Genomic DNA, 16,136 nt, shown 5'->3' on the forward strand with positions numbered 1-16,136 from the left:
TCATGTACAGAGATAACAGAGGGAGAGACATTGACTTTTAACAGCCCTCTATTAACCATTAATCTGGTTAATCAACACAAATCATCATCGACTCTACATACAATATATAAACATTTAAAAAGTGTACACATTTTGAGTGCTTTGTATATAGTCAACTTGGCCTTCGCCATACATTTAATGTATCAGTACACAAAATGCCCTCCGACCCTATAATAATAATAATACTACTAATACTACTAATACTACTAATACTACTACTACTACTACTACTACTACTACTACTACTACTACTACTACTACTACTACTACTACTACTAATAATAATAATAATAATAATAATAATAATAATAATAACTTTTATAGCTGCAAACATTTCAGCTCAAAGTGCAGGTTCCATGAACCTGGCTCAGACATGAACACCCTAACTACCTGCCGAGGTGGCAGAAGAGCAATCAACTTTTATATATATATATAGTATATATATACTGTATATATAGTTAGTTAGTAGTAGTTAGTAGTATATATATATAGTAGTTAGTATATATACTGTATATTATATAAGGTTTCTGATAGGTACGCAGTAGGCTAGAGCTCTAATTCGTCTTCTGGTTTAACATAACAGCTGTTACTATGAGGTGTGTGTTTATTTCCCAAACCTACTCCTATATTAATTTGAAAAAGATGAATACATCTTTGCTTGTTTAATGGGTTTAGAAACGTTTATTATAGCCCACTCATCATATGCTACTGCACATAAGCCCAAAACGGCAACAAATCCACTGCTGTCTCTTTCAAATTAATTTATTGATGAACATTCCTGTCCTTGGTTGAATTAACAGTGTTGCTTGGTTATTATTTAACAGTGTTGCATTTTCATTAAAGGGATAGTTCACTCATATTACAAAATCACATTTGGTTCCTTAATCTGCAAGAAGTCTGTAGATACGGTCTGACCTCAATCCACACTTTGGTTCTAGAAGTCAACAGACCCTAAATTAGTATTTTTAAAAATGTCATACAAGCCTGGACAAGTATCCGAATCACTGTATGATCTTTACGAAGGGCATTTGAGCAGTCTGGGTGACAGCCATTTCTTTGGTTTTCAATGCATTCAAGACTGTGTTGCCAAATATATAGCTACTGAAGTTCAGCACTGCTTCTTTAGGTGTGTGTTTTCTGCATACAAAACTTGTTGTGGCTATCTTCCAATTATTTAAACTAGTTGACAAAAATGTGTCTTCCTTACACTTGAATGACATCAAATGTAACTTATCTGCCATTCTACAATGTTGGCAAAAATGTTCCAGCTCTACCCAGGGGTGTTGTGAAAATCAAGTGCAGTTGATGTACAATCCTGAACATTGACTTTGGAAATCGTTGGTATGTTGGGGTGATATTGTATAGTGTCTTTCGATGTGGACATCTGAGCTCCCCCAGTTTAAGCCAAATGAATAAAATAAATGTCCATTATGTTAGTAGAGTTACATTGAACGTAACACAACATTTAGGTGTCATAGCCAACCTACATACATTTTATAGTGGGTGCTGAGTGACTGTGTCTAGAAATACACAATGACTTAATTCAAACATTTGCCAACATAAATTCTGTCCTAAGACCGCTCATAGTCTGTGATAACCTACTTATGCTGCTGTCTGCCCCATGCAGCGCCTGCATTGCACTTCTGCTCATCTTTCACCAAATACAAAAACAGCAGATGACTATGAAAGCATAATTCTAATTTGCATGTAGATTGTTAAAATATCGTACTTATTTACTACCAAAAAACCTTTCATATGCTGAGTGATATCCCATCTGTTGATCAACAGTGCTTGTGCTTGCCTTTGCCTGTGCTGCATCTCTTATTGTTTAAAATCAACTATTTAAAGCAGATGGCACCACTCTAGTTGGTATGCATGCATTGGCTGGCACTGGTGACAACGCTGAGGAGAGAAACAGATTCACTGTCGGTGTCGAATAAATGACCGTGTTGATATCCATCGATTTTCAACATCAGGTGACTGGTGTGATTCTCAACATCAGGTGACTGGTGTGATTCTCAACATCAGGTGACTGGTCACTGGTGTGATATGGGCAAAAAACAGGCTTTGTTCAGTCACTCTAACTAACAAAAAGTGAATGAATAAACAATAGGTATGTTATAAACAAGTAGGCAAAAGGTCTCCCTTTCCCCAACCCTGTGAGTGTGTGTTATTTTAAGGGCATCAAAAGAATTGGAAAATGTGTTTGACAGGTGTGTTCTGTCACATCATTTGTGCATAAAAGAGATGTCAATGCCTACCTAGTATTGAATCTGCTTTGTATTTGCAATTATGACGCTGAACTATCAGAAAAAAACTGCCAAAACCTTAGATTTATCAAAATCAACATAATTAAAAAATGAAAGAAAGCACTGGTGAGCTCAGCAATCCCAAATGGCCTAGTAGGCCAAGGAAGACTTCTACAGTGGATGACTGAGGAATGCTCACCATAATTAAGAAAAAACAACAACAACAACAACAACAACTGCCCCACAGATCAGGAACACTCTCCAGGAGGTATGTATCAGAGATTACCATCTGTAGAATACCTCACCAGCCGAATTAGATAAATCCTTCGAAGAGTAACTCACTGCTAATAAGATCAGGGTGTGGGTGGAATATTTGGCCTTGCGCTTCTTAAAAAGTCTGGACCCAACAGTTTTGAACAATTATAGATCCATTTATTGTCTATAATCAACTCAGACTACTATCTGAAAATAAATTATTTATTTGAAAAGGCCCAATCTGGTTTTTACCCCTGTCATAGCACTGAAACTGCTCTACTTAAAGTCACAAACAACCTACTTTTAGCAGATGATTCAGGTCAGTGTTCCATTTTAATTCTCATTAGTCTTAGTGCAGCCTTTACAATACAATCAATCATGCCATTTTAATAAACCGATTTAGATATTATTTAGAGATAATAGACACTACCTTAACATGGTTCTCCTCCTCTCTTAAGCAGACAGTTCTCTGTTGGTCTAGGAAAGTGTGTCGCCTGAACTTTGGTGTGCCACAAGGCTCCATTTTAGGGCCGATTTGATTCTCTTTATACATGCTTCCACTATGCCAAATCAATTATCCATAAACACAATATTTATTTTAATTGTTATGCGGACGACACCCAGTTATATCTTCTCATAAAACCCCATGATTCGTCCAGTTTAACTTCTTTTAATGATTGCTTGAAAGATATGTGACAGGGTCTTGTGAAAATGTCCTCAAGTCGGGCAAGGTCATTTTTCAGTTTTTTCCAGGTTATGAAAGTGCAGATTGTAAGCTTTCAAATGATGTGTCATACATTGAAATCGTGAAAATAGTTGAAGAAGATACGCTAATTTGAATGTTGCTACACCAAATACCGGAGAAACTCGCTCTGAATCAAAAGAGACGCGTTTTCTAACATTGTGTTGGTAGGTAGTTAGCAGCTAAGAAGGAACAACGCTACGAACATCTAACTGCATGTTTAGCACATCGCAACATGCTGATAGAACATCAACATGCTAAAAACACATAACTACACATAATTAGATGACAGTCCTTGCTTTTGAACACGTTCTAAAACATAGGTAGTTTACAAGCCATGTATCACTAACCCAGTAGCCTGAAGCAGGATGGGACATGATACAGTGAATCCAATTCACAAATGATGAGTACTTAGTGATCCTGTTGTTTGTTATATTGAGTGGGCTCTTCAACACTTAAACTTTCGTAATATTAAAACATATTTAAAAATGAGCTTTTTGATCATTTATGGCCCTCCTAGCTCTACGGTAGCAAGACAGGACAGTCTTGGCTGTCTATCTGCCAACATGAAATCTTCAGCTCAGAACCGTGGGGTGATTTTTGCTGCTGACCTCAATTTAGAGAAACAGATCAAAACAGTTGTACATGTTTTGAACAGTTGAGAAACATTTCCAAAATACAGCCTTTCTTGTCATTTGCCGATCTAGAAAAAGTCATCCATTCCTCTCATCTCGTTTAGATTACTGCAAACCCCTCTATTCTCCCCTCTCATAAAGTCCCTCTCATGGTTTACAGATAGTCCAAAATGCAGCAGCTAGGCTTTTAACTTTCCTATATGGTTACCTGGTAGTTTTAGAAATTATTTAAAGATTTTAAGGCTCGGGTGTGTCTAGCACTATATTTCAGGCAGACAGGGCCCTTCTGGCTGTTCCCGGAGTATAGAGTGAAGACAAAAGGTGACTGTGCACTCTGGAGCGACCTGCCTGGGAATAATGGGGCTATCAAGATCAGTATTTTCTTTTACAGTTTTTTACGGTCGCTAAGTCGCAGTGTTCAAAATGAAGTCACAGAGTCACAACTCTTCATACAGTCAGCAAAGCAGAAGTCCATGTGGACCAAACTGTGACTATTACTCTGTGATTTGTGCATTGCTTTCATACAAAATGCATTCAATGACCACGTTCTCCAAAATCCATAACACTTCTCTCATTCAAACTCCCCCACCTGCAAAACACTATGTATTTGCAACACATTTTTTCATTGTTAACACACCGTTTTCAAAACTGTGAAGAACACATTCAAAACAGAATGATTTGGTGCATTTTTGCAGTAATCATATTCCTATCATATATGACAGAAAGCTCGCAATAAACAGTTTTTTTGCACAGTGTTTGAGTGTGCAGATGCTGTTATTTTGTATTTCTACTCTTCAGTTCCAGCACCTCAGCAAAGTCTGATAACGGATTGAGCGGTAGTATTTTCACTATTTGCAGTAATCATATTGAAATGTCTAGAAAACATTAGCAGAATATATACAATGAAATGAAATAGGCTAGATGCATTGCCAGGGAAGACATTAGATGTGACCAGATGCAGACCAGAGGGTGGACCAAAACCCTCAGGAGTGAGACATTTTTGGTGTGATTGCTATTGTATTGTAGCCCTGGAATTTCTGTTTTTCTTTTTTGTTTGAACTTTGCATCTTCCACTTTATTTTCCACTTTTCATTTTACACAAGTAAATGTAGTGTACTTTGAAGTAAATGTACCGTAACTTACTTTCTGATACTGATACTGATAAGATACTAAACAGAACATAATACACTAATTCATTCTTGTTGCCTAATACTTTACAGTTGTACAGTCAACTATTCTGTCTATGATTACAATAAATCAAACCATTTTTATAATGAAATATCCATTCTTGTGAAAATCATTCAAACTATGTAATGCTCCCTGTTGTTAGTGTTTTGTAAGTCAGAATGTTATGAATGACTGTGTATGCTTTCTGAGTGAACATTGTTGCCAGTGTATGGTTGAACGAGCTTCTTTTGAGACATGAATGAAGTGATTGGCCAACATGCATGTTAGTAATGCAGACTGTCTGAAGAGTTGTGACTCTGTGACTTCAGTATTGAACACTGAGACTTATGGCTCTTTTCGCGACCGTAAAACACTGTAAATGCCTCAAAGTTGAAAAAGGTTGGCCTCGAATCATGCCCCTCAGCTTGCCAGATTAACATTGCCACTGCTAGACAAATGAGAAGGTCACATACTGTACCTACTGTAACTAGCCGGAGGTAACATAAAAAGCTGTTTACAGTTAACTGATTAAATCATATTTTGTTTACATTGCAATTTTACAATTGTATGTTTTCAACAGATAAGTTAGCTACTACTGTAGATTGACAGCGCACTAACTGAGAACAATACACAATCTCAGGTCTGGGTGTTTTCTCCTGCTGGCAGTACAAAGATAAATAAAGCAACTTTTGGGCATTTTAATATAAAACATTGGCTATCAATCATGTATTGACAACTGGGCAGTGTTAATGCAAGCCTATGAGAGATAGAGTAGACTTGATAAGATTAGATCCATTGTATTCATCCCTCAAGATAGCCATCCCTGTACATAAAAACAGGACAATAAATAGAAAAAAAGATTGCATGGTCCATATGAACATTTGTAATGATCAGAAATTGTTATTAAAATACAAAATATATTTCTTACATTGTTTATGTGTGCCCATGTTGTCTGACAAATGCATAGAACATTTTTGCTAAGGAGAAATATGCAGCTTGCTTGCTAACTAGCCAACATAGTCAAATGACCCCAGAGACAGATATGGGCATATTTACGGTATCTGTTTCAGAATTTGTATGTGCACCCCCTATGTTTACACTCTTCAGATCATGTTTCTCAAGAACAAATAATTCAGTACAGCGATAAGATGGTTTGTTAGGACAGTAGGAGAGAGAGAAAGAGTTGAGCAGACAAAGAATAGACAGAGGGAGAGAGCAGGATTCACACCCTCTAATAAGTGAAAGTGTCAAAGTGACCGCTGGAAAATGATCTGTCCTCGGGTCCTGTCCTCAGGCCTCACTGGGTGGGGGGGCAGAGAGAGAGGGGAGTAGAGAGATATGCTATGATATCAAGCTTGCCAATGCAATGCTGTTATAACATTCCTATTCTCATTTTCCCGTATGCTACTACTGTACCGATCATCTCTCTCTCTCCCCCTCTTTTACATGCCTTATCCTTTTCATTCATAGTCCTACCACAGCCGATTGACACTTCCCCCACCCTCCCCATAACATTTACCCCTCTCCCCTTTCCCACTCAGATTCTAACATGTGTGTTGTTGCTTGCCTCCCTGTTGAGGTTAAACAACTATTGGGGGTAGTGTCTCCGTGTTTGCAGTGTGTGTGTGTGTGTGTGTGTGTGTGTGTGTGTGTGTGTGTGTGTGTGAGCATGTATATGTGTGTATGTGTTTGTGTGTGTGTGTGTGTGTGTGCGTGTGTTTGTGTGTGAGCATGTATATGTGTGTATGTGTTTGTGTGTGTGTGTGTGTCAGTGTGTTTGTGTGCATATATCTGTGTGTGTGTGTGTGTGTGTGTGTGTGTGTGTGTGTGTGTGTGTGTGTGTGTGTGTGTGTGTATGTGTGTGAGCATGTATATGTGTGTATGTGTTTGTGTGTGTGTGTGTGTGTGTGTGTGTGTGTGTGTGCGTGCATGCGTGCGTGCGTGCATGTGAGTGTGTACAAGCAAGAGAAAATTAACTGGCTCTGCTCGAGCAGCAGAAAATCTGTCACTGCCAGCAGACGTGGCCAGCTCCGTGAATCGCGTCAGAGTGGAGAAGAATGCTGATCTCTGCCCCCCCCCCCCCCCCCCCCCCCATTGCTCTCCTCCTCCTCCCACTCTCCCCCACCCAATCATACACAGCCTACAGCAGACAGCACAACTGAGAGCAGGTATCAAACCTATCAACCTGATACGTCCGTGGTCAAATGACTACTCAAGACAGCATTAGCCCACTGAGCTGAAGGCCAGCATTAGTTGTAGGAGCTAGCATTCTCTCAATGAAAGTTACTTATCAGAACAACCTGTGACACACATTCCAGCTCATCATATCTAGTTTAGCCTCCAGGGTGACAGTTGACGTTGACATTGACATTGGAGTTAAGAGTGCAATTAGGAGCCTAGTATTGGACATCAGTTGGGTTTGGTACTGTATGCTTATTTTTGTCGTTGTTCTTTTCTTTGTTTATTCATTTGCACTATCAAAAAGGAACAACCAACAAAGCTAATAGGCTTACCAAGGGGCTCCTCCTAGTGGGCAAACAAGGTAACAAGAAATACACACAAGTGATGGGGGAAACAAAGCTTTCGATGCACATTGTGTCGGAAAAAGTGTCGATCTATCGATGCAGTCGATACAGCAGCTCCATAATGACATGACATCTGTTGGTCAGGTCATGGTATGGCGGCTGTATCGACTGATTCAGGAAGCAGGCCTCACAGGTTATCTTTGTGTAATATTAAAATTGGTTTGATGATCTGAAACAGGGCTGCCAAGTTTCACCAAAAGTTTGGAGTGAGATTTTTTGGCGGTGGAGCGACCCAAAACTGTGCACGTTTTGGCAGCGGCGGCCCCTCTCTCCCACCCAATTATTTGTGCTAGAAAAATTGGGCCCCACCAACAGGACTCAGCCCCTTGGTCAGCAGCAGAAAGACCCATGGTCATCATCTTATATACAGTGCATTGCTCATAGATGGCTATCATATTATACAGTACATACCAGGGTTTTTCCTGGGTCAGAATGAGGGCTTGTGCCCAAATTTTTTTTGAGGGACCCCCAATTGTTGTATTTGTATTGTAAATTGTAATTATTAATAATAATTATTATTATTAATGTACCTGGTTATGTTTAGTGTTGTTCCGATACCGATACTAGTATCGGCATGGCCACCGATACGCACAAAAATGCTGGTATCGGTATCGGCGAGTACTAACAAAACAAAAAATCCGTTTTTTTTTTTTTTTTTTAAGTACTAAAGTTATTTTGTTTGTAAATGTTCACTTGCTGTTGCACTACTACTACGACTGTTTTATATCTTAAATGGATATTGCACTGATTGGCATCTGTGAGAGCCACATTTCAGGTTTTATAAGGGGTTGATTTTCTTGTCACCATACCAGGTAGACAATAAAAAAAAGTTCTATAGTATTCACTCTCTGTTGGTATTTTTTCCTGTTTTACAAAGGTTTTGAGCAGTGCCAGACTAAGTGTTAGCAATAATTTTACATCGAGGTGAGTATGCGGCTCAAAAAACATGTTTTTTTGTTTTGTTTTTTCAAACGCCGTGGTATCGGATCGGTACTCGGTATCGGCAAGTACTGCACGGTCAGGTATCGGTATCGGGATCGGGATCAAAAAATGGTATCGGAACAACACTAGTTATGTTACAGTAGAGAAACAAAAAACAGTTACCAAAACTGAGTATTTACTAGCTAAGATTGGCAAAAGATTGGCGTGGTGCAACCGAAATTAGTAAACAACTAGTTTGAAACTAGCTAGTAACAACTAGGGGTTTAGTAACTACTAAATGCCTGCATTTAGTAATGACTTACGCCATATTGGTGCAACCCAGTCCAGTAGGCTACCAGATACGATGTTGTAATGTATGCATATATTTTGCTACCACGGTTGCCAGACGGAATTGACAATGTCCAGCCCAACCAGTCTAAAAGCTGCCGAATCCACCCGTCCAGTGTGACCAAAAGTAGCCCAATCTGGCAACACTGCTTGCTACTGTAGTCTATTTTCTCTGTTTGGTGATCAAAAATGAGGGAAAAAGTCCTGACCAAAGTTAAGAATATTTATTCAAAAAAGACAAGATCGGGTCCTCAGATTACACAGGATCAGGTTTACACACAAACAGTCACGACGGGGTCAGAGGAAGACAAGAAGACGGAGCTCTCTTTGTCCCCTGGTTTTATACCGGTCTCTCAGCCAATCACATCACAGTATGTTCTTGGCCAATCGTGATCCTTCCTTCTAGGCCTCTGCCCTCGAACCGATTGGCCTATACCCTTGGGGGTGTGCGTGTGCGTGTGTGTGTCTGCGCATGTGCGACAATCGATTCCCAAATCTCCCCGCGATCATCTGTCCCCAAATGCCCTTGTAGGCCTCAAATATGTGTAATGTAATATGTGTAAAAATATACGTTATATAAGAAGGCTATTAATATGTGTAAAAATATACGACACATCCCCCCTCGGACCACCCAGAGGGTGTTCCGAAACTAAATGATCACATAAACCAAAACAAAAACACAAACCTCACATATCGCAGCTAAGAAAATAAAAAGAAATAAAAAAATAAAAAATAACAACAGACAGAAAAACCATATCAACACCTAACACAAGAAGCACAATAATACAGACCAACCCAGGATCAGTATTAAGAACCCAAAGACATCATGCAAAAAATAGAAACCAACCAATAATAAAAAGAATCTTGAAAATAACAATCACAATTAAACTAAACACAGTCCATCATGCACAAATTAATATAGAAACTTCCAACGACCGATGTTTTCTTTGTCCTTGAAGCGCCAGGGACAGAGGTTACTAGCACATGAACCCAGTTGGAGAACAGCCTTTACCGCTGTCTCAGATTGATATCCTTTCCCAGTCAAGAGCTTTTTCTTCGTTGTGCTAGGAACAGAACCTCTTTCCTATCTTTGCATAACCACCACATCACTTCTCAACTGACATCAATCACATGATATAGAAAGAAACAAACAGTAATCGAAGCAAATAATCATAAAACATCACTTAATAAACAAATCATCAAAGGAGGAAACAAAATCAGAAAGCAAAACAGAATCCAGCTTTTGCTCATCAGCTATGTTGGTCAACATTAAAGCATTAATAGGAACATCAGAAATACACTTTCCACAACATTTGATTAAAATACCAAGTAACATAATACAGATGATAATGACAACAAAAATAATAGCGACGGACCTGATCATATTACCAATACCTGAAAAAGCAGAATCAAAGAAATCTAACATATTCCAACCGTGTTCTTTATGTAAATCCTCTACACCCTTCTTGTTAGATTCATGAAAATCATACAAAGCGTTATCAGAATCCGAAATATAACTGCAGCATTCACCGCCTATCAAAGCACAAGTACCACCCTGACTGGCCAAAATAATGTCCAAAGCCATTCTATTTTGGAGAGCTACATTCTTAGTTTCAGTCAATTCAGTAGCCAGGGCAGATACTACAGCATCCGAAGCATTAATGTGTTTTTCAAGAACGGATGATAGGGCACTTAATTCAGTCTGAGAGTTGTAGACACCATAACTTGGGAATATTAGGCCAAAAAACTTCTGAGCGGTAGACAACGCCCTACGACTACGATGGGTTGCTTGTTTGTGAAGTACAGACATCTCCTCCCGAGTAACTTTCCTAATCAAAGGTATCAGATGAGCCAAATAACAAACACCCTCACTCGAAGCAGGAAGCTTAGAGAATGCATCATTATCACACACAAGAAACACATGTTCCGGGAGTTGAAGCTCCTTACCAGGATACAAGAACATGGCACCACCTATACAAGACGCGGCCCCTAGCTGACGAACCGCGCTGCTCTTGGGCCGAGATTGAATGTCAATACAGGTTGTAATATTTACGAGAGGCATGACTTTAAGCTGCGTGGTGCCTTTCTGCCGTCTGGTAGTATTGGTATCATGTAATTTCATTTGAGGCACCATAGCACAATCAACAACTTTACATTTCAATCCAGAAATAACAACTGAACCCCTCCACCGTGTAGAAGTCACACTCCCAGAACATGACAGATGAGGACTCAATGCAGTACCATTTAATTGAACGAACATAGCTTGGATAATATATATCTTCTTCGGACCTGTTGGTTGTGACAAATGTGTAAGCCTATCAATAATAACCTTCCCCACACCGCTAGGCCTATGGTGTTTGTTAACCGCTGCTGTCAGACGTTCCAACACACCAATATCCACACCTGCATAGGAAGAATTTAAAGGAACCAGAATCGTGCTGGGCTGACAAGAAGAGCTCTGGTTCTTGCCCTGTAAAACAAATGGGGCTAAACCCTGCCAATTATAATGAAGCCATTCTGCTTTAGTTAACGGTATGGGGAAAAACATAGGAGCAGACGCACTTACAGGGACCTGTTGACAAATCCAGCAATCAGAATAATTCATTTTTGAAGCAAAATCTTTCATGATACTAGTGGCAGAATTAGGGTGGGACCGTGTCCCCAGGTGATTAGAATCATACAACAAATAATCGTCAGTAGCGACTACAATCGCCTTCGTAGAAGCCTTCACAGCAACATTTTCAACCTTTCCTGGTAACTCAACGTGAACATATTTATGCACAAATTTCTCACAGTCCAACCTATAGTGGTGTGGAAAGTCAGGATTGGTCCTACAAACTTTGTCCTTGAAATTGTTGGATTTACTAGACACCTGTTCACCGATATCACGTCTAGCACACCAATACGAGTTCAACACCTTGTCAACATTAGTTAATGTCACACGAGTTTCTTGCGTGTTGCTTGAGTGTTGATTAAGTGTAACATATTTAGCATCCAATAAATACCACTCGTCCGCTTCGGCGGTATAGATCAAACAATCATCAACAGTACAACGTGAATGTGGGCAAACAAAAGCTCTACCTGCTGTGATCATTCTTCTCTGACGTCCAGGCATAACAGTGTGTGAGTGAAGTGTAACATTGTCCAAAGAAGTCAATGGGGTAGGAACACTAAGGGGTATATTAGTCTCTGAAACGGCATGGCTTGAGTTTCCTCCTAATTGGCCTTGGTGTTTTACGGGGTCTGTCTGGTTGGGGTGTATCACTGACAGGTCTGTGTCTCTCAATGGTACCTTGGTCCGGGCAGCCGCCCGGGTTGCTGACATCTCCGTCTGGAGCATTGTCAGGGTCGGAAGGGGTGACAACAGGGGCAACACCAGGCTTGGTAGAACCCCCAAGAGGGGTGTCGCAGTCACTGGATCCTTCACGGTCTCCGTTGGCCCACTCATCTCTGGGCTGGACAGGGTCTGAGACGAGGCCCCCGGCATCATCTGCATCACGGCGCAGATACTCACCAACATCTTCGTCAGCCTGGATGTCCAAGCTGTGGACTTCCTCGTCCCCAGGGGTCTCCTCACCATCCTGCTGAGGTTCTCCCTCATCGTCCTCATTGGGTGCCTTGATGCAGTGATGAACGTGATACCAGGTGGGGGACCCCTTGATTTGGATGGCAGTCCCAGTGCACCGAACGACCTCGTATGGTCCTTCCCGTCGAGCCTCATGCCACTTCCGTCTGTAGACCTTCACGTATACTTTGTCACCCGGTTGCAACGCGTCCTTCCTCTCCTGTGCGTTCACCTCCTCTTCACGTTCCTGTTTGTGGAGCACATAAGAAGAGATACTCTTTTGCCGGTTAGTCATGTACTGTACATAGGCTTTCATGTCACTCTCCAGGAGAGCCAAACTTGGCCCTTTCCCACTGGTTCGTGCACAGGGAGCTGTCATTATTCTCCCCATTACCAGTTCATGGGGAGTCAAGTGCAGCCCTCGAATCTCACTGGAACGACAGGCCATCAATGCAAGAGGGAGTCCTTCCAACCAATTAAGACCTGTATGCTTACAGACCTTAGAAAGACGGTTCTTAAGGACCCCGTTCATCCTCTCTACTATCCCCTGGCTTTGAGGTGAGTAAATACACCCAAGTCTCTGCTTGATTCCCAACTTTTGTAGTATAAGCTTTACCGTCTTATCCACAAATTCCTTACCATTGTCTGACGATATCCTATCTGGAATTCCAAACCTAGGCATGAATTCCCTGCATAGGAACTTTGCTACAGACTGAGCATCCTTTCTTCGAGTGGGGCAAGCTTCTACCCATCTGCTGAACCTGTCTACTACAACTAGCATGTACCTGTATCCTGCAACAGGACGAATCATGTCCACATAGTCAATCACTAAATGTTTCATTGGCCCGTTTGGGGTAGGGATATGCCCAGTTCCCACTGGTATTCCAGGTCTGATATTGTTCTTCAAACAGACCACACATTGACCAAGGATATGGTCTATTTGTTCCAACAAATATGGAGCCCAAAAACCATATTCCTTGGTGATCTTGCGTCTTACCTCCCCCCTGGACACATGTGCTAATCCATGGGCTTCCTGTATCAGTATGCCTAATAAATCTGGGGGGGCCACAACCAGTCCCTCATGATTTCTCCATAGACCTGTGTCATCCTGACTAGCTCCCCTTGTTAACCATAGGTTTTTGTCTAGCGCATTTGCCTCACTCTGTAACATCAACAAATCCTCAAGCGTGACCATGCCCTGTAACTGTGCTTCATGTGTGACCAGCAGAACTTTACCTGCTTTGTCTGCTCCTGTAATAGCTTTGGCTGCATCATCTGCAGCCCTGTTACCTTGTGTGACATGTGATGAGTCAGATCTGTGTGCGGCACACTTCACTATGGCTAATTCCCTTGGTTTCATCATGGCTTGTAACAGCTTCATGATTTGAGCGTGGTGCTGAATAGGCGAACCATCAGTTTTCTTAAAACCCCGTCCCTTCCATACAGCTCCATGTAAATGACACACATTGTGGGCATAGGCAGAGTCGGTGTATACTGTCACTCTTTGTCCGGTTCCCAAGTTGCATGCTTCTGTGAGGGCAATCAATTCAGCCAACTGAGCTGAACAAGGCTGAGGAACAGCCTCGGCTTGTTCCACAATGAACTCCGAATTTTGGGATCGGACTATGGCATACCCGGCACGTAAATTTTCTCCTACCCGGTAACAAGATCCATCAGTCCAATACTCAACGTCAGCTTCCTTTAAAGGCAAAGCTAGTAGATCTGCTCTAAGCTTAGAGTACCTCGTAGCTTCCTTCACACAATCGTGTGGTTCCCCATCTTCTGGGGTTGGCAAGGTCTCTGCTGGGTTAAGTGTGTTACATCTTAGTAATGTTACATCTTCCCTTTCCAACATCCTGTAATAATCCCTAATCCTAGGCATCGTCAAAGTGTACTTGCCTTGATTCAAGAGGTTCCTTAGACTGTGGTGGCAGAGAATGGTAATTGGGTACCCCATTGTTAAGGTTGTTGCCTTCTCGTACATAAGATATGCCCCGGCCATTGCTCTGTAGCATGGCGCGAAACCCATTTCTACCTCTGAATATGCGACAGAATAATAGGCTATGGGCTGTGGACTAGGTCCAATGCCTGTTGGTTGCGTAAGAACAGCGCAGGCATACTTCCCCTCGGCTGAAGAAGAAACATACAATCCAAATTCTTTGGAATAATCTGGAAGCGCTAAAGCTGGCGCTTCTTGCAATTTGTGTTTAATTGTCTCAAACGCCAAATCAGCTTCCCTTGTCCAAGTAATGCAAGATTGGAGGTTATCACTACCTGTTTCCTTAATCATCCCCCTCAATGGAGCGACTAGTCTAGTGTAATCCTCCACCCATGCTGAACTATACCCAGTAATGCCCAAAAACATCATCATTTCCCTAACCGTTCGTGGTTTTGGAGCCTTCTGAATAGCTTCCAAATGTTCATTAGTGACGCTGCGATGTCCCTGTGTAATGGATTGTCCTAAGTAAGTTACCTTTTCCTGACAATACTGTAGCTTCTTTTTAGACACCTTGTGTCCCTTCTCCGCCAAAACCTTTAACAGTTTAACGGAATCCCTGTGACATGTTTCTTCATCTGGGGCACAAAGGAGTATGTCATCCATGTACTGAATGGCAGTACTACTTATCATCTGTTCTAACCCGTCTAAGTCCTCCTTCAAGACCTGATTAAAAACATGAGGACTGTGTTTGTACCCCTGTGGCATTCTGGTATATTGATAATGCTGACCTTTGTAGGTAAACCCAAATAACCCTTGACTTTCTACACTAAGAGGTATAGAAAAGAAAGCCCCGCATAAATCAATCACTGTAAACACTTTGGCTGTAGATGGAATCTGAGTCAACAGCACATGAGGATCAGGAACTTCAGCTGGATAGCTGACAACTACCTCATTCACAGCCCGTAGGTCATGTACCAGACGATATGAACCATCAGGTTTCGTCACTGGCAGAAGAGGTGTATTGCTTAACGGATATTGAGTTATCTTCAGGACTCCTGCCTCTAACAGTCCTTTGATCTGTGGCTCAATTCCATCAATTGCTTCCTGTTTCAATGGGTATTGGTTTTTCCAAGGGGGTTTTGCACCCGGTATGAGTTCAACTCTCAATGGACGAGCTGATTTCACAAATCCAATGTCTGTACTGTTCTTTGCCCACAGGTCGGCTGGCACATTCTGCATCATTTCTTCTCTGAGGTCTCTTTCAGCTTGTACAGGAAGGATTAGCTGGTTCATTAGCTTCACAGTCTGCGGATGTCCTATTCCTTGAGCAGAGATCATCAGTTTTGTGAACTGTCCATCAATGCTCCTCCAGATAGCAGGGTTTTCTTTTGTCGTTACAAATCTGGCTTTTTCTGAGTCTGCCATCATTGCCCCTAAATGCTTCTGTTTATAGTGTTCAGATATCATAAGTGTCACATGAGGGATGCTACCCTCAATCTTATGCTCCTGATCTAGATAAGTGTCACTGTTTATCTTCATAGCCACTCCCTGAGGGCCTAGGATTATACAACTTGTACTAAGCTGTACCTGTTTTGGCTGATGCTTCAGCCACTCATCTGGGGTTGCATCTGCAACTTCTCTAAAATACTGGAGTGTACAATGCAATGGATCAGTAGGCCTTCTGGCCTCTG

This window comes from Nansenia antarctica, assembly GCF_963989245.1.
Source record: "Nansenia antarctica genome assembly, chromosome: 10".
Lineage (NCBI taxonomy): Eukaryota > Metazoa > Chordata > Actinopteri > Argentiniformes > Microstomatidae > Nansenia > Nansenia antarctica.